This window comes from Sminthopsis crassicaudata, chromosome 4 (assembly GCF_048593235.1).
Source record: "Sminthopsis crassicaudata isolate SCR6 chromosome 4, ASM4859323v1, whole genome shotgun sequence".
NCBI lineage: Eukaryota > Metazoa > Chordata > Mammalia > Dasyuromorphia > Dasyuridae > Sminthopsis > Sminthopsis crassicaudata.
Genome location: NC_133620.1, coordinates 181592907 through 181619666, shown reverse-complemented (window position 1 = coordinate 181619666; position 26760 = coordinate 181592907).

The window sequence follows — 26760 nt, the reverse complement described above, 5'->3', positions numbered from 1 at the left end:
AAAAATCAGATCAAGAAGGAAGAAAAAGAAAAAATGAGAAAGAAAACAAAATGTAAGTAAATAACAACAGAGAGAAAGAGAATAATATATTGTGTTCCATACTCTGTTCCCATTCTTCTGTCTCTATGTGTAGATGACTCTCTTCATCACAGAGCAAGTGGTATTGGGTTGAATCATCTCAATGTTGAAGAGAGCCACATCCATTAGAATTGATCATCATATAATCTTGTTGTTGCCATGTACAATGATCTCCTGGTTTTGCTCATTTCACTTAGCATCAATTCATGTTAAGTCTCTCTAGATCTCTCTGAAATCATCCTGCTGAGCCATTCTCTAATTGATGGGCATCCACTCAGTTTCCAGTTTCTTGGCACTACAAAAAGGGCTGCCACACACCGGTCCCTTTCCCTACTTTAAGATCTCTTTGGGATATAAGCCCAGTAGAAATACCTCTGGATCAAAGGGTATACATCCTTTTTGATAAAATTTTGACCATAGTTCCAAATTGCTCTCCAGAATGGCTTGATCTATTCACATGAACTTTTATTTTTTAGAGTATATTGACAGGGGCAGCTAGGTGGTGCAGTGGATAGAGCACCAGCCCTGAAGTCAAGAGGACCTGAGTTCAAATGTGGTCTCAGACACTTAATACTTCCTAGCTGTGTTACCCTAGGCAAGTCACTTAACCCCAATTACCTAAAAAAAAAAAAAAACTATATAGGAATACTATTATAATAAAAGGATCAGTAGACTATTTTGCTATTTACTAGCTATGTGATCCTGGGCAACTGACTAGGCTAAAGTTATCTTATCTGTAAAATTGGAGAGTTGGGAATAATTAATCATTGAATTATAATATGAAACTTATGACAAAACTATAATTTTATAGCATATGTGGATACAGGAGGTATAGGGAATTAATTATTGGATTTAAAATCAAATAGACATGAGTTCAAATTCTGATTCAGATACTTAGTAATTGTGTGGCTCTGGTCAAGTCAATTACTCAGTTTCAATTTCAGATTCCTCATCTGTAAAGTGGGAGAAAAAATAGCACCTAGTGAAAGTTGTGCCCATTTTATAACCACTATCTCATTTCACTTAGAGCAATATAACAGCTAATAGTAATTAATATTTATATAGCACCTAATATGTGTCAGACACTTTGCTAAGCACTTTGCTAATACACTTAACCGAAGTATTATTATTATCATCATTTTTTAGATGATGAAGATAAGGCAATCAGATGTTAAGTGACTTGCCTAGGCACATGACAAGCATGTATCTGAGGTTGGATTTTAAACCTAAGTTTAGTTATTCCAGGCTTCATATTCTATACATTTTGTAAACTAGCTGATCCTAGAAAAAGAAAGGTAAATAAATTCCGGAAAAAAAAAAAGAAAATAATTTCAGGGGGAAAAATAAGCATAGCAAAAGGCACATAAAATTATCACATTTTGAAAATGATATGATGGTTTCTTTAGAGAACCCCACAAAGTCAACTAAGATTCATCCATATAGTACTTTTTTGGTTGGAGCCAATAGGGGCTAAACATTTTTTCTGATTCTTGTGACTTGACAAACTTTTCTAAAATAATAATAATATGCAAGACAAAAACTAGTTTCAACTATTTGTAGACTAGCATACAAAGAACTCTAGGGAAGATTTGATCAATAAACAACAAAGAAGGCTAATCTCTAGGCATTAAAGTACCCATTTAGCACTTGTTACCTAGCTAAATGCGATAGGTAGCAGATAGCGTAAAAAGAATATTGCCTCTGAAGTCAGAAATACTTGAATTGAAATCCAGACTCTGATATCTACTTGTCTTATGATCCTATAAAAATTATTTGAACTTTGTACTTTCAGATCTTTTACCTGTAAAATAGATATGGTAATAGTATTTGCTTCACAGGTTTGTGGTAAAGATAAAATGAGATGGCAGATCTATCTATCTATTTATCTATATGTTATTCTGTCTATCCATCTATATAGATATAGCTAGATAATCTCTATAAATAGGTAGAAGGATATATAGATGGGAGATAAATAGTTTTAACTTTAATATGCTATCATCTTCTTATTATTAATCTATTACATGATAGTTACATGATGGCAAGTTGACATAATGAAACTTTTAAGCATTACTTCAATAATCTACTTACTAAATTCATTGCTGCAATTATGTTCTCTGACAACTATCACAGTTATTGTCCTTACCCCTCTATTCTATGACTCCTTTTCCCCAATCTTGTGTGGAGAGTAGATAGAGGGTCAGAAATGTTAGGAAGCAAGAAATTTTTCCAGCTCAGGGTAGTAGCAGTGCTCAACAACTAAAGAAAAAAGGGAATTGATAGGCTACACCTTATATTGGGTGTATATATCAGGGGAGCAGCAGTTCATCAGGCCTGAAGAAAAAAGGACTAAAATTTAGATGAAGACATTTTTGATACTTCTATCTTCTAAAATTTGTCACTTAGGATATAAACCAAGATCAGTGAATAGTAAATTTACTATCATGAGAGAAAATTGAAGTCATCAGGAAATCCATCATCAAAGGGAAAGGAATCAGAAAGTGAGCAATAAAGGCATATTAACAACAAAGTTTTACATTACAAAAATTCTTGTGAGAAAAAAATATACTTTCTTAAAAACCATGAACACAAGCAGAAAAACCATCAAGAAAAAAAAAATAATAATAGAAGGGAATACACCCTCCAGAATATCAAAGCTAGTCCAAACCTCTCTGAATAAATATTGTAAAAAAAAAAAGTTAAATGAATTAGAACTTAATGAAAGGATATGACTGGCTTCCCAAAAGAACATGGAAACATAACAAGATGTTACTAAATAATCCAAAAGAGAAATACAAAGATGAAAGTAGAATTTATGGCCTGTGTGATAGAAATAATTGGCAGATTAGGAAAAACAAAAAAACAAAAAACAAAAAAAACTGTTCTACCCTAGTGACATTCACCAATAAGCAAAAGGGAAAAAAAAGAGTAAAAACTAATTTGGAATGAAAATACTCGGAAATAACTACCAAAGAGGAAAGAATCTCTTGGTCTTGATGAGTTTATAGAAGAATTATTTCAAAATTTAAAATGCAATAACTCTGGATTCAATACAAATTATTCAAATTATTCTCAAAAATTAATAAGGAAAACACTCTACTGGATGCCTATTATGAGAAATATATAATACCACTACCTAAACTAGGAAAGAATATTAAATATAAGTCAATATTATTAATGGATACCTGTTGAACTTTTAAAACAAAGTCATATCAAATTGCAGTAATTCATACAATAAAAATCCTTCTGTGGTGCAAAAAAACCACAACCAAACAAAAACAAAAAAAAAAAAACACTTGGAAACTAAGGGAGATTGTGAAGTCTGGGTTAGCCCCCTGGAGGCCCCAGAATCAGCTGGAGTCAGGATAAGCAAAAGTCCCTGGCATTTAGGGGGAGAGGTGAAGGAGACAGACAAACCCTCCCTTCTCCTTGTTCTCCAAAAGTGACTCTGGCTTGTCTTATCTAATCCCTCCTACTTTATCTGTATACACCAAAAGAGCTAGCCAGCACAAAATAATGAGAAAGGCCATTTTCCAAGCATATGTCAATAGAATATTGTCCAATAGATAATTAGCCTTAAATGCTCCCTTGTATAATTCAAGCATACCTTTTAAGAATTTCAGCCCTTTATATTTCCTGATTTCTTTTGTTTTAGAGCACAGGTGATTACACTCTCCCAGATTTCTAAGGAAGGTGAGATCCTGAAAAAGGAGGTGATCACACCCTCCCTGACTCCTCAGGAAAAGAGATGAAAAACACCAAAGGGAAGTGGGGAGTCAAGCCAGATATTGCTAGTTGGTTTCTAGGCTGAACAGTCTTACTAGAAACAGGCATGCACAAACCCATCATCATGGAAGGTATTACACAAGTACATAGCAATAAAGCACAGGCTATTAGTGTTGACTCTTCCCATAGCCAGTGTAGGTTCAATGTGGTGTAACAAACATGAATTGTACATGCAAGTAGTGATATAACAAGCAATATAAATCAACATGGTGTTGTAAAAGATTTCCAGAAGTCCTAGAAAGAGGGTATGTAAACAATAGTCACACATATGCCTTCTTCAGCAGCTGAGATAGTCCAAAGCAAATCTATTATCCATTGCTTCATGTGTCAGGGAGTTCAATGATCCCTGCAAGTTTTTGAAGTCCTGCAACATTCTTTTTATGTGTTAGGGAATCCAATGACTCCTGGAGATTTTGAAGTCCTGCAACAGTCTTATCATTTCTCAGAAAATCCAATGATTCCTGAGGGTTTTCAAGTCCAACAATTTTTCATGTCCATGAGTCAATTGCAATAACTGCCATGCTCTTTCAGTGGTGAGCATAGCAGTGATCGAACCACCCAATGCTTCTTGGATCTTCTCCTTCATTTCAAGGGTCTGCTCCATCTCTCTCCTATGGACAAGATGAATATGACACATTGGCACCCATCTGATTCCTTCTCCATCTGTAGAGATACAACCAAACCCTCTCCCCCAAGCAGTTAACCTATCTTGTTCCTTCCATTCACCACTTTCTGGGTCTCTCCACGTCACCTGGGGATTATCTAAAGATAGTGGAGATGCTTGCACTGGACACTGCCCTTCTGCTGGGTTATAAAACATGTCTGCTGGAACCAGTGCATCTTTGTAAAAAGTCAAGAAGTTAATAGTATAAAGGGCTAGATTTACAAGTTCTTTAGGGTTACCTATGGCTCCCCCTTTCTTTTATTATTGGAGGAGCATTTTAATTTCTCTGTTTCTCCTCTCTACTATTGCCTGTCCTTAAGGATTAAAGGGTAAGCCAGTGGTGTAAATCTTATACTGTGCACAAAAGTATGCAAAATGTTTAGAAGTATATGCAGGATCATTATCTGTTTTTATTGCTTGTGGCACATCCATAATTGCAAATGTATGTGTGACCATTCAAGCTGTTTCTTTTGCTGTTGGTATTGCAAGAGTGAATCCTGAAAAAGTGTCTCCCACAAAATGGATAAAAGAGAGATGACCAAAAGATTTATAATGGGTTACATTCATTTGACAGATTTCATTAGATCTCAAACCACAAGGGTTCTTCATGGAGGGAGTGTAGGAGCATGGAAAGGAAGGCAAGCTGGACAGGCTTTCACTATGCTCCTAGCTTCCTCTCTTGTTATTCCAAATTGCAAATGTAAACCTCAAGCAGGCTGATGATATTTAGAATGAGATTCTTGGGCTTCCTGAAATAAAGGCGTATTGGCCAACATGGTTAGAAGGCTATTTGCCTTTGAATTATCATCAAAAATAAGACCTGGAAGACCACTATGAGAGTGGACATGCAAGATATAAATCTCACCTGGATGCTTTCTCACTTACTCTTGAAGTTCCTTAGAGAGCTGATACATATTAGAGGTTACAAATTTTATTTGGGCTGTGGTAATTCTTTGTATCACACCTACTGAATAGGCCAAATCATATATATATATATATTTCCTGGATAATATGTAAGAGCTAGAATGATTGTATACAATTCATTCTGCTGAGTGGATTGAAAAGGAGTTCTGACTACTCTCTGTACAGTTAAGTCACAAGAGTACAGATATTATGTCTGGATGCATATGTAAAGATAGTTGGTCCTTTAAGGGGAACTTTAGAAACCTTTTCTTCAAGAATCCATTGCCAATTATGTAATAGTCTGGTTATCTTTAATGGAGACCGGTGTGTAAAATTTGGAGCCATCGCTAATAAAATTTGCCATTCTGGTATGGTTTCACAGCATACATTAATTTATGCATTAGTATAAAAAGTGTATATTTTGCCAGGTTTTATCCCAGATAATTGTACTGTTTGCTTAATGGCCTTTAATAAAATTCTTGACCTAAACACTAGGTAAGGAGTAACTCTTTGTTCTGGTTGTGCTGGGACATTCACCCACTCTATCACATTGTCTCCTTGATGAAGGACTGCTGTGGGTGCCTCTTGTGTAGAAAAAGCTGATATTTCCAAGGGTTTTTGAGTGACTCTTTCAACCGCAATGGATAAATCCAGTTCAATTCTTTCAAAGCCTCTTGAGCTTCTTTTGTAAGATGGCATGGTGAGTTTAAAGCATTGTCTTTCCTTAGAATGTCATATAATGGTTGCAATAGATAAGTTAGTCAAGTCTAACACTGGATGCATCCATTGGATATCTGCTATCAATTTCTGAAAGTCATTTAAGGTGTTTAGCTTCTCTGTTTTTAAGAAGAGTTTTTGTACTGTAAGTGCCTTAGGATATACTTCATACCCTAAATATTGAAAAGAACCATGTCTTTGAATTTTTTTCTGGAGCTATGTGCAATTTATAATTCCTTAGTGTTTCTATGGTCATTTGTAGACATACTTCTAACATTTGTTCCTCTGCTGCATATTCTAATGTATCATCCATATAATGTAATAACATCACTTTTGGAAATGCTTTTCTTACTGGAGTAAGAGCAGCAGCAATATACATTTGACACATAGTAGGGCTTTTTTTTTTTTTTTTTTTCCAATCTCAGTGGCAAAACTGTCCATTTATATCTTTTATAAGCTCAGCTAAGTTAATTCTGGGCATGTAAAAGGCAAATCTTTTCATATCCTCCTTATCTAAATGGATAGAATGGAGACAATCCTTAATGTCTATAACCCAAAGAGGCCATTCTCTAAGGAATTGAGTAAGAGATGGAAGTCCAGGCTGAACAGTTCCCATAGTTTCCATCTGTTCATTTACCTTTCTTAAATCAGTCAATATCCTCCATATTCCAGATTTCTTTCTTACAACAAATACTGGGGAATTCCAAGGACTTAGAGAAGGTTATACGTGTCTTTGGTCAAGTTGTTCCTATACTATATCTAATAAGACCTGAATTTTATTGCTACCTAAGGGCCACTGCTCTATCCATATTGTTGTATCAGTTTTCCATTGGGTAGGAACAGGTAAAAGTGTTGGCAGGCCTTCAACAGTAGTCATACCTAAAAAACCGAAGTACTCATTTTTAATCCTAATTGTTGTAAAATATCTGTTCCCCACAGATTGATAGGGATTTTATCAACTATAAAAGGAGTAAAAACTCCTGTTTTGTCTTCAAAAGTCCATCTCAAAGGGGTAGCACTAACTTCAGCTGCTATTGATGCTCCTACGCCAGACGTGTATTTGCCTTAATCTTTGACCACTGGACCACTTGGCACCTCTAATGACTGTATGATCTGCACCAATGTCTACTAATCCTTCTAATGGTATGCCATTTATATAGGTAGTGAGCATCGGTTGTTCAGCTGTCACAGATGCTGTTCAGTATATTTCTGGATTTCATTGCTTGCAGTCAGAATCTGGGTAACTATCACCAGATTGCTTATTAGGAGTATGTATCAATAAACCTGATGCTACTACTTCTCCTGGTTGATAAGTCACACATTGTCTACCTGTATTAGTGACTGGTATATTATCTACACATTCCCCAGTTTCCCACATCAATGTATGGATGGACACTGTTTTGTAAGTACTCTCAGGAGGTGAAATGGCCAAGCCTACTGTGCCTTGGGGCAAGGGATCCATCGGCTGCAGAGGAACAAATTTCACCTCTCCAGGGGTATCTCAGTTGTCCCAGCTGCATACAGCTCTATTCTCCCCAATTGTAATCCCTTTCTCCCATCAGGTTGCTTCCTGACTGATTGATTGTGTCATCCCTTTCTCCCATCAAATTGCTTCCCGACTGATTGGTCATGTCTGAGTACTGAACTTCTAGTCACTCTCTGGGTGTAGCATCGGCTGCCATGATGCCCCAAGTATTTTTGACTTGGACCCTGGGGCTGGGCCCCTCGTCCTGTTTCCCTGACTCAATCTACATTCTAATGCCCAATGGAAGCCTCTGTTGCATTTTGGACATTGGGTATTGGGTCTTGTTCTCCCACCCTGTTTTCTCACTGTGTCTCTATGCCAACATTGAGCTTTCAGATGCCCTCCCTTACCACATTGATAGCATTGACAAGTCTCTCTGGAAGTCCCTTGCAAAAAGGGACGCTGTCTTCCCATATTTGGATCTTGGGAAGTCGGCATCATAGCCTGGCTATAAAAGGAATTTGTGCCCACTGTAGCACAGCATCTTATGATCTCCTCTAAAGGAATATCCTTGAGTAGTCCTACTATATTCCTTCTATAAATCTCATTAGCATTTTCTTTAGCAAGTTGCCTTATCATAATATCTGTTACTGCATTTTCACCATTAGTTCGTATGGCAGCTCTCTGTAAATGTCCCACAAAAATCAGCAAAAGGGTTCATTTGGCTCTTGTGCTGTTTTTGTGAAGGCCTTTCCCTTGTCGTTCTTACCAGGGATAAAAGCCCATGCTTTGATAGCAGCAGCAACAATTTGCTCATATGCTGCTAAGGGGTAATTAATCTGTACTGAAATGTCTGCATAAGAACCTACACTTGTTAGTTGGCTATAGGTGATTGGAGTATTAACTGCACTATGACTATTTTATTGGGCTTGTCTCATACAGGGTTCACTATATTCAGAAAGCAACAGCATGTTTTGTCAAGATTCTAAGCATGTCCTTGCTATAGATTTCCAGTCACTAGGGGTTAAGACTTCATAAGCTAAATTCTGTAATAACATCATAACATAAGATGATATAGCCCCGTAAAGAGTACAAGCCCTTTTCAGGTCTTTGAGGATTTCTACATCAAAAGGAGTGTGTCTTCTGCTTTCTGACCTGAAGAGTTAAACTGTTAAATCACAGGATACATTCCTATTTTCAAATCAGCTATATCCTGCCCTTCTTCAGTGCTTTAAGTATTGCCTTTTGCAATCTAGTCATAATAGGGAGTGATTGCTGGGGGGAAGTGCTGGTGTTATCACTTCCCCTCCCACTCCTCCTCCTCCCTCCATCCCAGAAGGTGGAGTTGATGGAAGTGTGTCAAGGACCTTCTCCATAGTTGAAGCTGCCTTGTGAGAAAGACAATTGCCAGGCCCTTGAACTTGACTTAATTCCTCATGCCTTCTAGTAATAATGCCATTAGTCCGTTCTTTGTCTTCCTCTTTTTCCTCACACTTCTTCATCTGGCTGTTCCTAAAACTTTTTTTTTTCTTTTTTTTTTCTTTTTTTTCTTTTCTTTTTTTTTTTTTTCTTTTTTTTCTTTTCTTTTTTTTCTTTTCTTTTTTTTTCCTTCTCTTTTCTTTTCTTTTCTTTTCTTTTCTTTCCTTTTTTCTTTCTTTCTTTCTTTCTTTCTTTCTTTTTTTCTTTCTTTCTTTCTTTCTTTCTTTCTTTCTTTCTTTCTTTCTTTCTTTCTTTCTTTCTTTCTTTCTTTCTTTCTTTCTTTCTTTTTTTCTTTCTTTCTTTCTTTCTTTCTTTCTTTTTTAATAACTTGCAGTATTCTTTAAGGCCAATTGTATTATATTGTATGTATAGAATGCCTCCTTGGAAATTGAATGAGGACCTTTATCATTGTAGTATTCACACAGTTGATCTCTTACTAGTTTCCAATTATCTGGCCCTATTTCTTCTTTCTCTAATTACCAAGAGGACATGCATTATAATGTAACCAAGAGTCTAGCAATCTATTCCCAATTACAATTAAGTCTTGTCCCTTAAGTATGCTTTCTATAGAACCCCCTCAGGGTGGGGTTGGGGATGGGGCTGGAGATGGGGGAGAATCTTTTCCTAATATCTACCCCATTTCAGCTAGAAAAAATGTTACTAGTTCAGCCCTTAACAAAGCAAGGTCCCTGTTTGTTTATTAAAATACTCACTCTATTTCCTGGTTACCAGGGACTTCTTCAGAAACTTTAGGGTCCTTGGTTCACACATTAGGCACCAAATTGTGAAGTCAGGGTTAGCCCCCTGGAAGCCCCAGAATTAGTGGAGTCAGGATAAGCAAAAGTCCTTGGTCTTTAGGGGGAGAAGTGAAGGGGACAGACAAATCTCTACAAGGTTTGCCTCCAACCTCCCTTCTGGACGTCCTCCTCCAAAAGTGACCCTGGCTTGTTTTACTCCACCCCCTAATTTCTCCTATGATTAGTTGTATACCCCAAAAGATCAAGGTAGCACAGAATAGTGAGAAGGGCCATTTTCCAAGGATATGCTATTTGAGTATTGTCCAATAGATAATTAGCCTTAAGTGCTTGGTTGTTTGATTCTAGTACACCTATTCAAAGTTTCAATCCTTTACAGGAGATATCAATAAATTGTGGAATAGATGAACAAAGTATGGTACATGGATGTAATTGAGTATAATTTTCCCATAAAAATGATGACAGAGATGATTTCAGAAAGATCTAGGAAGACTTATATGAAGCAGTGCAAGGGATAGTCTGCAAAACCAGGAGAAAACAAAGAAACAAATAAATATGTGTGCATGTGTGAATGCCTGTGTATAGTACATATAGACACAGAGGTTCACAAACATATATGTATGTGTATATGTCTATGTATCACATAAAATGAACTTTGAAAAATGTAAAAACTAATGATTCTAGAGGACCAGTGATGAAGAATGTTGCTTATTAGAATCCTTACAATGGTTTTCCTGAGAGATAACCAAGGGAGTAAGTAGGAAGAATGAAAGATTTCATTCTTCCTCTTTTTCCTCATTTTCTCTTCTCCTCCATTCATTTTCCTCCTTCCTTTCTTTCTTGTCTTCCTTCCTTCCTTCTTTCCTTCTACAGGGAGAAAGAGGATGGAAGTACAAAAAAATAAATATTTGTTCATTAAAAATGTTTTAAAAATAAAATACTATAAATACATTTGTTTTTCTTTAAATCCAATTTGATATGAATGCTACTCTAAATGGGAAAAAATTATCTGTGGTCATAGATATAATAAAAGTTCTATTTAACCAAAAGGGCAGGTATGCTTGCAGATTTATGGGAATCTTAATTAATTTACAGTTGAGGAAGCCAGAATGTGCCATTCTTCAGAGTTATTAGAGTTTATAAAATATTCATGATTTTTACAGCATTGAAAACTATAGAAATGAACTCTCCCTTCCCCCCAATGATAATTTTTTTTCTATGACAGACTTATGGAATTTCTTGAGATATCTATGAATTAAATTACTATTTCAATGTTCAGAATATAAATCTGGGAAATGAACCAAATATTCTCAATTGCAAGCCCTGACTTTAATCTAGTATACTACATTTCTTTCTCTTAAATTAGGTAAATATTAAAGCATTGGATATATTTTTAAAATTGAGTTCAGGTGCCACATTCTAGGATAGCCTAGTTGTATCATACCACTTCTATAATTAGAAAGTTTGTTCATTTATATTTTTCATAACAGAATGAAATAACATACCCATGTGCACTGTAAAGCTAAAATATTTTGTCTGAACATTTTGAAATAATTTATAATAAAGCCTTATAATACATATAAGTTTGCCTTTATAGCTCAGTTGCACCACAGTTTTCTTGCATCCCTATGCAATTGAATCAGTATAGGCATAAAGGAGGATTTAGGGGCAAAAGGTAGTAGAAGCACACATTTTGGGATTTTATGATTGGCCAAACCAACTTATCCTGAAGTAGCCATTTCATGCTACTTTCTTCTTCCATCAGTCTCTTTTCACCCACTTTCAGCTAATATGTAAGCTTTACTGCCTCCCTTTTGTCTGCCTGCAGACTTCTGGTAGGCTGAATCACTTGGAGATAAGGCAACAGAAAGATGTAGCAGAGTAAAGCAGAGCAGCTATTAGGATACTGCAACAATATAAATTATAGGCAGAGCTTGGGGGAAGGAGGTTGTTACTTCTGTTGCTAAGTAAGATACACAGAAAGATGCTGAAAAAAAAAAAAAAAAACAGGGAAAGAGTCAAACAGACATAAAAAGAAAGGGAAGAAAAAAAAATGAAGGAAGGGGCCAGGATGGAAAATTGCCAAAATCATAAAGTTGAGAAATCTTTTGTTTTCTGTTGTTTAATGGCAGGAAATCAAAACTTATTGTTGAGACATTTCTTAAGAAAATATTATTGGCTTTTAATAATATTATTTTATGAAAAGAACACTGGATGATGATCCAAGAGACCTGGGTATTAATTTGCCGTGTGATTGCAAACTTTTGTCTATTTGATTTTCTGAGGCCAATTTCACTCACCATGCAAAATATACATCATATTTCTCTGACAGCTTCACATGGAGTGTTGTGAGGATCAGAATAAATAATGTGTTTAATTTGTCACTTAAAACCCTATATAAATATTATTTTTAATAATGTTCTTATTTCATATTCAAAGCTATTCAATGTAGTACATGATACTTTGAGGTTAGAGATCCCTGAGATTCAGAAAGACTAAATAGAATATCACTTAGCATAATGCTGGACTTTTCTTGATTCTGATGCCAGTATTTTATCCACTATGACATAAACTTATCAAAAATCATCAATAGACTTGTACAAGGAATACAGTATATGTATGTAATTCATACCCTTGACTTGAGGTACTATAGAGATTCAAGTGGGTGTTCATTTACATTAGATAACATCAAATATTATTTTTTTTTCTATTTACTATGGCTAAATAATTTGTAAGACATGTGGAACTTAGAATAAAGAAGACCTAGGTTGACTGTTACCTTAGCTCTGTCACTCTTGACAAATCATAGAAATTTCATATATCATCATTTATAAAACTGGATAATAGTAGACCTTCTATTTCATAGGATTTTAAAAAGATCAAATCATATCACAGATGTAAATTGCTTTGCCAACTTAAAACACCATGTAAATTTAAGCTATTTCAGAGAGAGCAAATTATGTTAATTTGTTAAAGAGAATTGAATATCAGGAGATTCCATCTCACAAAGCTAATGTGTCCCTACTCTTCAACTCAAAAGACTTAGAGAAGAACTGTAATATAAGTAAAGAGATTGAACATTGAAGTCAGGAAGATCTTAAGATTCAAGTTTTTTTGTTTTTGTTTTTGTTTTTTTTTCCCTGTGATATATAGGGGTTGTGTGACCACTGGGCTATGACATAAAATTTCAGTGTCTTATACAATTCTTTAAAAGCTTTTATTTTAATGATTGATGATCATGAAAAGTCTCCTAGATTTCCTTTAGAAGACTTGGTTTTGAATTTTTGTGTTGCTACTTATAATCTATGGGACCTTGGGCAAGCCTTTTTATTATTTTTTTTTTTTTGATTTGTGGTTTTCTCATCTATAAAACAGAAGGAGTAATATGAAATTTCATGTATGACTTCTGTTTGTCTTCTAATTCTATGGCTTATTTAGTATTTGACTGCCTGTGACAATGGAATCAAATTACAGGTTTATCCTTTGTAAATTGCAACAAGCATGTTTATAAAGGATAATGAAATCTTAAGAAAATCTTCTGTTATACTTATGCTACTTAGAATGTTATCTAGGGATTGTAACTCTTTTGTCAGCTTAAGAGGCTTTACTAAGTTGCCAATAAAATTCTAAATATAGAATAGCTAGATGCATTGTTAATTGCTATGAGTAACTCATTTGTTTCTTTTTATTCCAATTCTCTCATAGAAGGTGATATGTTAGTGGAAGAGTATAGCCTTAAGCATTTTCTGTCCTCAGGGAGTTTACACTTTAATTGGAAAACATATTTTGTTATGCCACAGTTCTCTTTTATTGTCTGACTCAGTTTCCCTAATTATCTTGACTCAGTCCTGTCTTGTTTCCTTGTTTCCTTGTTTCTCAGTTCTGCAAAACCTCCCCTCCCTCTTTATCAGAATACTTGATAAGGATAAAAGATCTTTTGTTTTAGAATATCAGAATTTTTCTCCTCATCCCAAGCTATGGAAATGTCAGATATTGTCTTATCAAGATGCCTCTCCCCATGTCCAGGGTGCCTCCCACTGTTATGTCATCCCCCTCTCCTGAGGCTCACCCCACCCTGTCAGAGTCCTGTACCACTCTCAATACATGAGTCAGAGGGTCTTTGTTTTTTATTTATATTCTACATTGCTTCTAATCAATTTTTGTTCAATTAATGGTAACTCATTAAATCTGGTCTACTTTGTTTAGATGACCATTTTTATGCATACTAAGATTTGTTATAAAGAATAGAAAACTTGATTCCTGCCTTTGTAAAACTTACTATTTGCAAAGTTCTCTTCAATTTAATACTTTGTATTGCAGATGTTGTACTGATATACTTTTATCATCAAAGGGATCATCATAAAGTCACAATGTAATCACTGAAATGCCTTTTTTATAACTAACATTCAATAGATAATTTTATACAAATTTCCTAATATTATTTTCTAATATATCAAAAATTATTTGTAGATATTTCTGAATATAATCATTTAGGAGCATCCTTATGTGTATGCTGTGTCATCCAACTAGTAAGTGTAAGAGGCTGGATCTGTATTCACATCTTTCTGATCCAGTTTCTCATTTTATTTATCATGTCATTATTCCTCTGGGGTAAGGAAGAATGATAATGCTTTCTCTAAAATTTGACACTGGCATTTAAAATCATATAAAAATAATTCATTTCTCAATTCTTAAAAAAAAAAAAAAAAAAGGAAGGCACCATCAAACCCAGTGACCAGGAAGACAACTACCATAGAGAGTAGCCTAATATTTTACCTCTGCTGTTTTTCATTCTACACCTCTTCAGTAATCATTGCAACTGAAGCCCAAGGAAATAAATTTATCTTGATCAAAGTCATTGACTCTACAAAGGATTCAACACCAGAAGCCAATATAACATTACCAATCAAAATAATACTTAAGATATTTGCTCTGGGACCTTATCTTTCCTCTATATATTATCAAAACTACATTAATATTATCTAAACCACAAGGTCTTGCCATTTATCCTGCTATATGCATCTAAGGAATACAAGATATTTTTATTCTTCACATATTTGAACCCCATTAGATATTTTGTCAGTCCCTATTGAGAGTTGGAATTTTTTTCATTTTTCTATATATACTCCTATTGCTGATGACAGTACTTGACACATAATGGGCGTTTACTAATTTATTTTTTATTCATTCATTCATGGTATCTAGAGGTGCCTAAAGTATAAAGACTCCAGGTAGCTTGTAGGGTACAAGAAGTTCCCAATAGGTCAAGTTTTGTTATGACAAATAAGAAGGTAAAGAAACTTTAGGCTGAAGAGAGTAATAACATATCTAGGCCTAGAGAGATGCTATGATCATTCCATAAATATATTCCATAAATAAATATAGTTGCATTCAAATTATTTGAATATCTTCCATATGGAAGAATGAATGCATATATATGTTCTTGAGAATTGGGAGAAGTCTAAAAATAATGCTACAAACTGATAAATGAAGCAAACAGAACTGGAAAACATGTACAATAGTAGAACAGTGTAGATAAAAAGAACAATAACAACAGTAACTATAAAATGAAACTAAACATTATTGAAAATGACTGTCATCAAAAAGTGAGGAAAAAAGTAGGCTATGTATATAAAACACTATATATATATATATATAGTATTATATATATATATATTGTCATACTGTCAATATATATATATATATATTGTCATAGGCTATATATATAAAACACTATATATATATATATATATATATATATATATATATATATATATATAGTGTTTTATATATATATATTGTCAGACTGAGTTGATATGCTGTCTGGTTCAGTTAAATTATATAGGTTTTTTTTAATTCTTTGCTACTATGGATGATTTAATGGATGACAGGAAAGATAGATTCAGAAATAAAGATAATGTAAAAAAAAGAGATATATAAAACTAAGAAGAAATAAAAAACCTGCACTTTTTGATAAGGAAGAAACATGAACAGTTATTATGTGAGAATGGCATGTGTTTTCTAAAAAGATAGTGAGATGAACTTTATTGGAGGTTTTCTACAAAGGGTGGTAAGTCACTTGTCAGTTATTTTATAGAATAGATTCAAAGTCCTATATGGCTTTATTAGATAATTTGTTGTCTAATTATCTATTTTATTAGGTAATGTTTGTGTTCTTTCCAGATCTGAGATTCTCTGATTCTTATTTTTTTTTAAATAAGATCCTATGGCATATTTATATTATTATTATAGTTTAATATATAAACCTTGAGAATAGTTGTGTTAAGACAATGAGATTTTATTCTGATCAAAATATACATCCAAGATCAGGGATTTTATTGCTGACAGATCCACATAGCAATACCTAGGGGCAGCATGGTATAGATAAAAGAACACTATTCCTAGACTCAGAAAACTTGGTTTCAAATCTTGCCTCTGATGCCTGCTATCTAATGTTGTGTATGATGGGTTGAATAACATAATATCCTAGATTTCAGTATCTTCATTAATAAAATGAAAGACTTGGATTTAATGAACTTGGAAATCATTTCCAGTTCTAAATATTGGATCCTATAATATTGTGAAGTTGAACAGGTGAGAGAAAAACAGTGATTTTCCTTCCTTTTTTTACTTTTTTATTCTGGAATAATGTTATTTATATGGAAAATTAAAGAGAGTCTTGAGAATTGCAGACCCCCTGTGGAATAATTTTCTGTGATCTGAGACCCAAATAAGACAGCCTGGGGAAATTGGCTAATTTTTAAAATTATTACAGCATATAGCATGTCAATATAACTAAAGAACCATTTACTTTCCTTATCAGAGAGAGATTTTCTGATCACAGTGATTTCAAAGACTTGATATGACATAGCTTGGAGGAGGATTTTAAGAGATCCATTCCAGGAACTAGCAGTAAAAAGTCATCCACAATGATTATGAGACCATTAGAGTGCTGGAAATCCAGGTAGTTAAGGAACAATAATTTTTAAGTAGTTTACTCAATCCTTAAGTTTTGGGGTACAATTGAAGGTAACAACAACAACAACAACAAAATACTCTTGGTATACTAGAAGTATGAGTTATAATGGAAGAAGCAGGATATAATAATTAGGCACACACAAAATATATACAAAGCTGTTTCTGTTTGATCTTTCAGTTATATCTGACTTTTCATGATCTCATTTAGAGTTTTCTTAGGCATATGTTGAACTTCATATGTTTAACCTATATTGGATTGTTTGCTGCCTAGAACAGGAGTTTGGGAAGAAGAGAGGGAGAAAGATTTGGAACACAGGGTTTTTCAGGGTGAATGTTAAAGCCATCATCTTTGCATCTATTTTGAAAATAAAAAGCTAGACTTCTGTGGATAGATTCAAGATGATAGACTAAAACCAGGAAGCTGATTGAGATTTCTCTGTTTCCCTCAAAAATCATATGACATCAAGCCTCTGAACAGAATCTGAATGAATGAAATCACTCTCCTGCTCAAGACAGACTGGAAGGATTTCAAGAAAAGTCAGTCTCACTAGGGTAAATAGGGTATAGAGCATAGTTCTGACAGATTCTCAGAAAGATAGGGAGAGGATCTAAATCACAGAAAATCAGCAAATCAGTCCTGGCTCAGCAGAGGAGCAAATCAGGGGGCAACTATCAGTCTCAGTTTAGAAAGCAAACTCTGCGTAATTAGGCAATTTCTTGAAAAGAGCAGGCAAAACTTCCTCCTATAAACTCAACAGACCCCTGTGCTCAAAGTCAAAGCTCAGAGTTGCACAGGAAGCTTGGAACAATTTCCCCTTTATCCCAAGAGCAGATATTGACCATAAAAGTAAAAAAAAAAAAAGAAGAAGAAATATCAAAAGAAAAGGAAAGAAAATGAACAAGAAACAGAAAAGAACTTAGAAAGCTAATATGGTGACAAGAAATCCTCCAAAATCTCAAAAAGTGATATGAATTGGTCTCAAGCACTTCTTGGAAGTGCATGTAAAAGACTTTAAAAAGCAATTAAGTTAATAGAAGAAAAACAAGGAAGGAAATGAGAGGTATACATGACAGAGTTAACAGATTATAAAAGAAAGGAAAAAAAATGAAGAAAACAATTCCTTAAAAATACAATTGGCCAGGTGTAAAAAAATATCCACTAGAGAAAACACCTTCAAAAGTAGAATTAAACACATGGAAAAAGAGAAACAAAAGTTTATTGAAGAAAATCACACATTAAAACAGAATTGGGCAAATAGAAGCTCATGACTCTGTGAGACAGAAAGATTCAGTCAAAAAACTAAGAAGAATAAAAAAATGGAAGAAAATGTATGGTACCTCATTTAAAAAAAAAAAAAAAAAAAAAAAAAAAAAAAAAAAAAAAAAAAAAAAAAAAAAAAACAGTTGACCTGGAAAATAGGTCCAGAAAAGACAATTTAAAAATTATTGTCCTACCTGAAGGCCATGACCAAAACAAAAATAATAATAATAATAATAAAAATCCTGGATAGCATTCTTCAAGAGGTCCTTAAGGAAAACATCCTTAATACTAGAAACAGAGGAGGAAATACTGATTGAAAGAATTCATCAATCAACTCTGAAAAGAGATCCCACAAGGAAAACCCCAAGGAACATTGTTGTGAAACTCCAAAACTACGAGCTCAAGGGAAAAATACTGTAAGCTGCCAGACAAGTCAGGATTTCCTACAATCTGGCAGCTTCTACAATAAAGAATTAGAGACTCTGAATACCATATTACAGAAGGTAAAGGACCTAGGGTTACAACCAAGAATGAACTACCCAGTTAGATTCAGCATCATCTTTCAGGGGAGATGATGAATCTTCAATGACTAAGCAACTTGGAATTATTTCTACTGAAAAAAAAAAAAAAAACTAAATGGAAAATTTAATCTACAAACACAGGACTATAGAAGGGTAAACAGAGGAAAATATATATTTAAAGTTTAAACAGTTTACATGCTTAGATGAGAAATTGAAATCTGTAATTCGTGAGAACTTTATCTGTTACTGGAGCAGATAGAGCAGCAGAGGGAATTTTCACATGGACAGAGAATGTGGATGTGAATGGACTCTGATGTGATGACATAAAAAAAAAAAAAAGATATTAAGATGTGGAAAAAGGTCTGTACTGGAAAAAGAGAAAAGGGGAAATATAATCGGACAATTAAATTACATGAAGAGGCACAAAAGACTTAAAATAGAAGGAAAGAAGGAAGGGGATGAGCATTGTCTGATACAATATGTTATACAAGAAACATATTTATCACAGAGAGGCACATACAGAGAAAAGATAAAAGGCAGGAACAGAATTTATTCTGCTTCAGCTGCAGTAGGGAAAAAAAAAACAAACAAAAAAAAAGAGGGATAGCAATTCTGATCTCAGATAAAGCAAAAGTAGTCATAGATCTAATGAAAAGAGATAAGGAAGGAAAGTACATCTTGATAAAGTGTACTATAAACTATGATGTAGTAAAGATATTCAGAGTATATGCACCAAATGGTAGAATGTGCAAATTCCTAGAGAATATAATAGGCCAAATACAGGAAGAAATAGACAGCAAAGCAATATTAGTGGAGTGGCTCAACATTCCCCTCTCAGGATCAGACAAATCTAAACATAAAATAAACAAAAAAGAAACTAGGGAGGTTAATAGAATCCTAGAAAACCTAGATATAATAGACCCTAAAGAAAACTGAATAGGAACAGAAACGAATACATTTTTTTTTTCTCAGCAAAACATGGTACCCATGCAAAAAATATGGGCATATTTTAGGGCATAAAAACCTCAAGATCAAATGCAGAAAGGCAGAAATAATAATTGCTTCCTTTTCAGACCACAGTGCAATAAAAAATATATTAAGAAATGGCCAGGGAAAAATATATGAAAAAAACAATTGGGAATTAACTAACCCAAATCTAAAGAATGAGTGGTTCAAACAAGAAACCACAGAAACAATCCATAATTTCCTTCAAGAGAATGACAATGGGACAAAATACCAAAAACCTATGGGATGCAGCCAAAGCAGTTCTTAGGGAAAGTTTTATATCTCCAAACATGTTAGGTTCTTACTAAGTGCTAATGAGATAATGAGATATTAGGTTTTTACTAAGTGCTAAGTAGGTACTTAACAATTTTCTAGTTCCGGCCTTTTCTGGGAGTTTGACTTGTGAATTCCTGGGGAAGAGCTTGCATGCTTAGGAGGAGCAAGTTCATTGGTTGAAGTAATTTTTCCCAGAAGCCCTTGCATTATCCCATGCCCATTCTGGGAGGATAAAAGAGGGCAGCTCTGGAGGAAAAGAGAGTCTCTGCTCTAGACCAGACTTGAGGCAGCTCTCTGCAGGAAGGAAAATCATTTCTCTGGACCGGAGTTGATGGCAACTATCTGGAGACAACGGCTCGGCTCTCTACATGAAGAAAAATCTGTCCAAGATTTGAGTTGACAGAGCAGATGTCCTCCCAGAGAGGGATCGGCAGCTTCTGGAGAAAATAGCACGTTACACAAACAACTACAAGGATAAAACAGAGAAAGAGGAGATCAACGAATTGGGTACACAACTTAAAAAAGCTAGAAAAAGAAAAAAAATCACCTCCCAATTAAATACCACATTCTAAATTCTGAAACAAAGGAGAGATTAATAAAATTGAAATTAAGAAAACTATGAATGACCAAATGAAGAAAACTAAGAGTTGGTTTTATGAAAAAACCAACAAAATAGATAAACCTTTGGTTAATCTGATCAGAAAAAAAGGAAAGGAAATAAATCAAATCACCAGCATCAAAAATGAAAATGATGAACTGAACTTAGCACGAATGAAAAAGAAAATAAAGTAATAATTAAGAGCTACTTTGCCCAACTGTATGACAAGTCTGACAATGTAATCTAAATGGTTGAATATTTACAAAAAATATAAATTGCCCAGACTAGCAGAAAGGTAAATAAATTAGTTGAATAGTCCCATTTTTGAAAATTTTTTTTTTTCTCAGCTTTGTACTTATCTTTTAATCTTGTTTCTGGTGGAGGGTTTTGTGCAAAATCTTTATAATTTATTATAATCAAAGTTGTCCATTTTGCCTTTCTCAATGTTCCCTAGTTCTTGTTTGGTCATAAATTCCTGCCTTCTCCAAAGATCTGATAGGTAAATTATCCTTTGCTTTCCTATTTTGATTATAGTGTCACCTTTTTGTCCAAATCATGTACTCATTTTAACTTTATTTTGCTATAGGGTGACATGTAGATCTAGGTGACATTTATATTTTATTTTGAAGGTTTCCCAGCAATTTTTGTGAAACAGTGAGTTATTATCCCAGAAGCTGGAGTTTGGAGTTTTTTACTGCTAGGCTACCAAACTTTACACTTTTTCCTGTTAATTCCCTAGTTATTCTTGACCTTTTATTCTTCCTGATGAACTTTTTCATTCTTTTTTCTAATTGTATAAACTAATTTTGGCAGTTTGATTAGTATAGTACTGAACAAGTGGATGAATTTAGGTAGAATTGTCAATTTATCATATTAGCTTGGCCAACCCAAGATTATTTGGTATTGTTTTCTAATTCTTTTGCCTGTTTTATTGTTGTGTAAAATGTTTTTAATTATGAATACATAGTTACTGGATTTGTCTTGGCAGGTAGATTTTATTTGGTCAAGTCATTTTAAATGGAATCTCTTGCTCCATATCTCTGTTTCAATGGGTTTCTTGTAAATAACATATTGTAGGATTGTGGATTTTAATCCAATCCATTCACATTCACAATTATGATTTCCAGCTCTCTCCCTCTATTTTCTCCTTTCTCTATACTTTTGTTCTCTCTGTCCACTTTGTTCTTCCTTAGTATTTGGTTTCTGATCTATTTTTCCCTCAATCTGCTCTTACCCCTTTCTTCTAATGTTTCTGCCCCCTCTTTCTATCTAGTGCCCTCTTTTTCTTTCCTTTTTCTTTTCCTATTCCTTACAGGGTATGATACATTTTTATACCCAATGGCTCGAATATGTTATTACCTCTTTGAGCCTAAACTAATGAGATTAATCTTCAGACAAAGTTCATCCCCATCCCTTCTTTTCTTCTATAGTTTGTTTCACTCATTTTGATGTCTTGTAGATTCATTAACTTCCATTTGCCCAGTTCTAATTTTTAATATATGATTTCTTTCAGTTAGTTTTTGAATCTCTTTTTCCATTTAATCAATTCTACTTATTAAGCTATTGTTTTTTTAAGTGATTTTTTTTAATTTGGTCAATTGTTGTTTTTTTTTTTTTATCAATAGCATTTTATTATTTTAATTACATGAAAAGATAGTTTTCAACATTCATTTTTTTTTTACTTTCAATATTATTGATTTCTCCTTTTAATTTTTGTATTTCAAGTTTAATTTTTGGTTGGGGGTTTATAATTTGGTCTTTTTCTAGCCTATTAAGTTGTAAGCCCAATTCGTTAATCTTCTCTTTCTCTATTTTCTTCAGATAATCCTCTAAAGATATAAAATTTCCCCTTATTACTGCTTTAGCTGCATCCCAAAGATTTTGATATGATGTCTCATCATTGTCATTATCTTGGGTGAAATTGTTAATTGTTTCTATAATTTGCTCTTTCACCCAGTCATTCTTTAAGATGAGATTATTCAAATCGGACTCCCTGAAAAATGGGAGGAAAAAAAGAGCTTGGACACCATTTTCGAGGAAATTATCAAAGAGAACTGCCCAGACGTTTTGGAAACAGTGGGTAAAATAGACATTGAGAAAATTCATCGATCACCTACTGAAAGGGACCCTAAAATCAAAACGCCAAGAAATATAGTGGCCAAGTTCAAGAACCATCAGACAAAGGAAAAGATATTGGAAGCTGCTAGAAAAAAACAATTCAGATATGGAGGATCCACAATAAGGATAACACAGGATCTAACAGCGTCCACATTAAAAGAACGCAGGGCCTGGAACATGATATTCCGAAAGGCTAAGGAACTTGGTATGCAGCCAAGAATAACTTACCCAGCAAGAATGAGCATCGTTTTCCAGGGAAGAAGATGGACATTTAACGAAATAAATGAATTCCATCTATTTTTGATGAAAAAACCAGACCTACATAAAAGGTTTGATCTTCAAATACAGAACTCAAGAGACTTCTAAAAAAGGTAAAAAGAAATCTTGAGAACTATACTTCTGTCAAAAAAATATGTAAAGAACATATGTACAATTTGTCTTAGAAACTAGAGGTGGAAAGGAGATTATATCATAAAAAAGTATAAAGTGGTGGTACTACATCTCATGAAGAGGCAAAGGTAACCTATTATATCTGAGAGAAAGAAAGGAGGGAGATGAACATAGCGTGTATCAATAGACATATTTGATTTATGGTGAAACTTCTTCCACTTCATTGAAAAGTGAAAGGGAAGGAGTAAGCTAAGGGGAAGGGAATACAGTAATTTCGTGGAAAAGGGATAAAATAAGGGGAGGATCTTTAAGGTGGGGGAGGGATCCTAAAAAGGGAGGGCTGTGAAAAGCAAGTGGTGTTTACCAGTTTAATACTGGATAGGAGGGTAAAAGGGAAGGAAAGGGGAAAAGCATAAGCAGGGGTTAATAGGATGGCAAGCAATATAGAAATAGTCCTTCTAACCATAAATGTGAATGGGGCAAACTGCCTCTTAAAGAGGAAGCAGTTAGCAGACTGGATTAAAAGTCAGAATCCTACTATATGTTGTTTACAGGAAACACACCTGAAACAGGATGAGACATTCAAACTAAAAGTAAAAGGGTGGAGCAGAATCTATTATGCTTCAGGCAAAACCAAAAAAGCAGGAGTAGCCATCCTCATCTCAGATCAAGCAAAAACAAAAATTGATCTAATTAAAAGAGATAAGGAAGGGCATTATATCCTGCTAAAGGGAAGCATCAATAGTGAAGCAGTATCAATATTAAACATGTATGCACCAAGTGGTGCAGCATCTAAATTCTTAAAAGAGAAATTAAGAGAGCTGCAAGAGGAAATAGATAGCAAAACTATAATAGCAGGAGATCTCAACCTTGCACTATCAGAATTAGATAAATCAAACCACAAAATAAATAAGAAAGAAGTCAAAGAGGTAAATAGAATACTAGAAAAGTTTGATATGATAGATCTTTGGCGAAAGCTAAATGGAGACAGAAAGGAATATACTTTCTTCTCAGCAGTTCATGGAACCTATACAAAAATTGATCATATACTAGGGCATAAAAACCTCAAAATCAAATGCAGTAAGGCAGAAATAGTAAATGCATCCTTTTCAGACCATAATGCAATCAAAATAACATTTAATAAAAAGCCAGGGGAAAATAGACCAAAAAATAATTGGAAACTAAATAATCTTATACTAAAGAATGATTGGGTAAAACAGCAAATCATAGACATAATTAATAACTTCACCCAAGAAAATGACAATAATGAGACATCATACCAAAATGTGTGGGATACAGCCAAAGCAGTAATTAGGGGAAGTTTTATATCTCTACAGGCCTACTTGCATAAAGTAGAGAAAGAGAGGGCCAACGAATTGGGTTTACAACTAAAATTGCTAGAAAAGGAACAAATTAAAAACCCCCAGACAAACACAAAACTTGAAATTCAAAAAATAAAAGGTGAGATTAATAAAATTGAAAGTAAAAAAACTATTGAATTAATTAATAAAACTAAGAGTTGGTTTTATGAAAAAACCAACAAAATAGACAAACCCTTAGTAAACCTGATTAAAAAAAGGAAAGAGAAAAAGCAAATTGATAGTCTTGAAAATGAAAAGGGTGAACTCACCACTAATGAAGAGGAAATTAGAACAATAGTTAGGAGCTACTTTGCTCAACTTTATGCCGATAAATTCGATAACTTAAATGAAATGGAAGAATACCTTCAAAAATATAGCTTGCCCAGATTAACAGAGGAAGAAATAAGTAGTCTAAATAGTCCCATCTCAGAAAAAGAAATAGACCAAGCTATTAACCAACTTCCTAAGAAAAAGTCCCCAGGACCAGATGGATTTACAGGTGAATTCTACCAAACATTTAAAGAACAACTAACTCCAATGCTATGTAAACTATTTGAAAAAATAGGGATTGAAGGAGTCCTACCAAATTCCTTCTATGACACAGACATGGTACTGATACCTAAACCAGGTAGATCGAAAACTGAGAAAGAAAACTATAGACCAATTTCCTTAATGAATATTGATGCTAAAATCTTAAATAAGATATTAGCAAATAGACTTCAGAAAATCATCCCCAGGATAATACACTATGACCAAGTGGGATTTATACCAGGAATGCAGGGCTGGTTTAATATTAGGAAAACTATTAGTATAATTGACCATATTAATAATCAAATTAATAAAAACCATATGATCATCTCAATAGATGCAGAAAAGGCATTTGATAAAATCCAACATCCATTCCTACTAAAAACGCTTGAGAGTATAGGAATAAATGGACTATTCCTTAAAATAATAAGGAGCATATATTTAAAACCTTCAGTAAACATCATATGTAATGGTGATAAACTAGAACCTTTCCCTGTAAGATCAGGAGTGAAACAAGGTTGCCCACTATCACCATTACTATTCAATATAGTACTAGAAACTCTAGCCTTGGCAATAAGAGCCGAGAAAGAGATCCAAGGAATTAGAGTAGGAAATGAAGAAATCAAATTGTCACTTTTCGCAGATGACATGATGGTATACTTAGAGAACCCCAAAGACTCTGCTAAAAAGCTATTAGAAATAATTCAGAATTTTAGCAAAGTCGCAGGATACAAAATAAATCCACATAAATCCTCAGGATTTTTATACATTACCAACACAATCCAACAGCAAGAGATACAAAGAGAAATTCCATTCAAAATAACAGTCGATAGTATCAAATATTTGGGAATATATCTACCAAAGGAGAGTCAGGAATTATATGAGCAAAATTACAAAACACTTGCCACAAAAATAAAGTCAGATTTAAATAATTGGAAAGACATTCAATGTTCTTGGATAGGCTGAGCGAATATAATAAAGATGACAATACTCCCCAAACTAATCTATTTGTTTAGTGCTATACCAATCAGACTCCCAAGAAACTATTTTAATGACCTAGAAAAAATAACAACAAAATTCATATGGAAGAATAAAAGGTCGAGAATTGCAAGGGAATTAATGAAAAAAAAGTCAGAGGAAGGTGGTCTAAGTGTACCTGATTTAAAGCTATATTATAAAGCAACAGTCACCAAAACCATTTGGTATTGGCTAAGAAATAGACTAGTTGATCAGTGGCATAGGTTAGGTTCACAGGACAAGATAGTGAATAAAAATAGCAATCTAATCTTTGACAAACCCAAAGATCCCAAATTTTGGGATAAGAATTCATTATTTGACAAAAACTGCTGGGAAAACTGGAAATTAGTATGGCAGAAACTAGGCATGGACCCACATTTAACACCACATACTAAGATTAGATCAAAATGGGTCCAAGATTTAGACATAAAGAACGAAATCATAAATAAATTGGAGGAACATGGGATGGTTTACCTCTCAGACTTGTGGAGGAGGAAGGAGTTTGTGTCCAAGGGAGAACTAGAGACCATTATTGATCACAAAATAGAACATTTTGATTACACCAAATTAAAAAGTTTCTGCACAAACAAAACTAATGCAAACAAGATTAGAAGGGAAGTAACAAATTGGGAAAAAATTTTTACAGTTAAAGGTTCTGATAAAGGCCTCATCTCCAAAATATACAGAGAATTGACTTTAATTTATAAGAAATCAAGCCATTCTCCAATTGATAAATGGTCAAAGGATATGAACAGAAAATTTTCAGATGATGAAATTAAAACTATTTCCACTCATATGAAAGAGTGTTCCAAATCACTATTGATCAGAGAAATGCAAATTAAGACAACTCTGAGGTATCATTA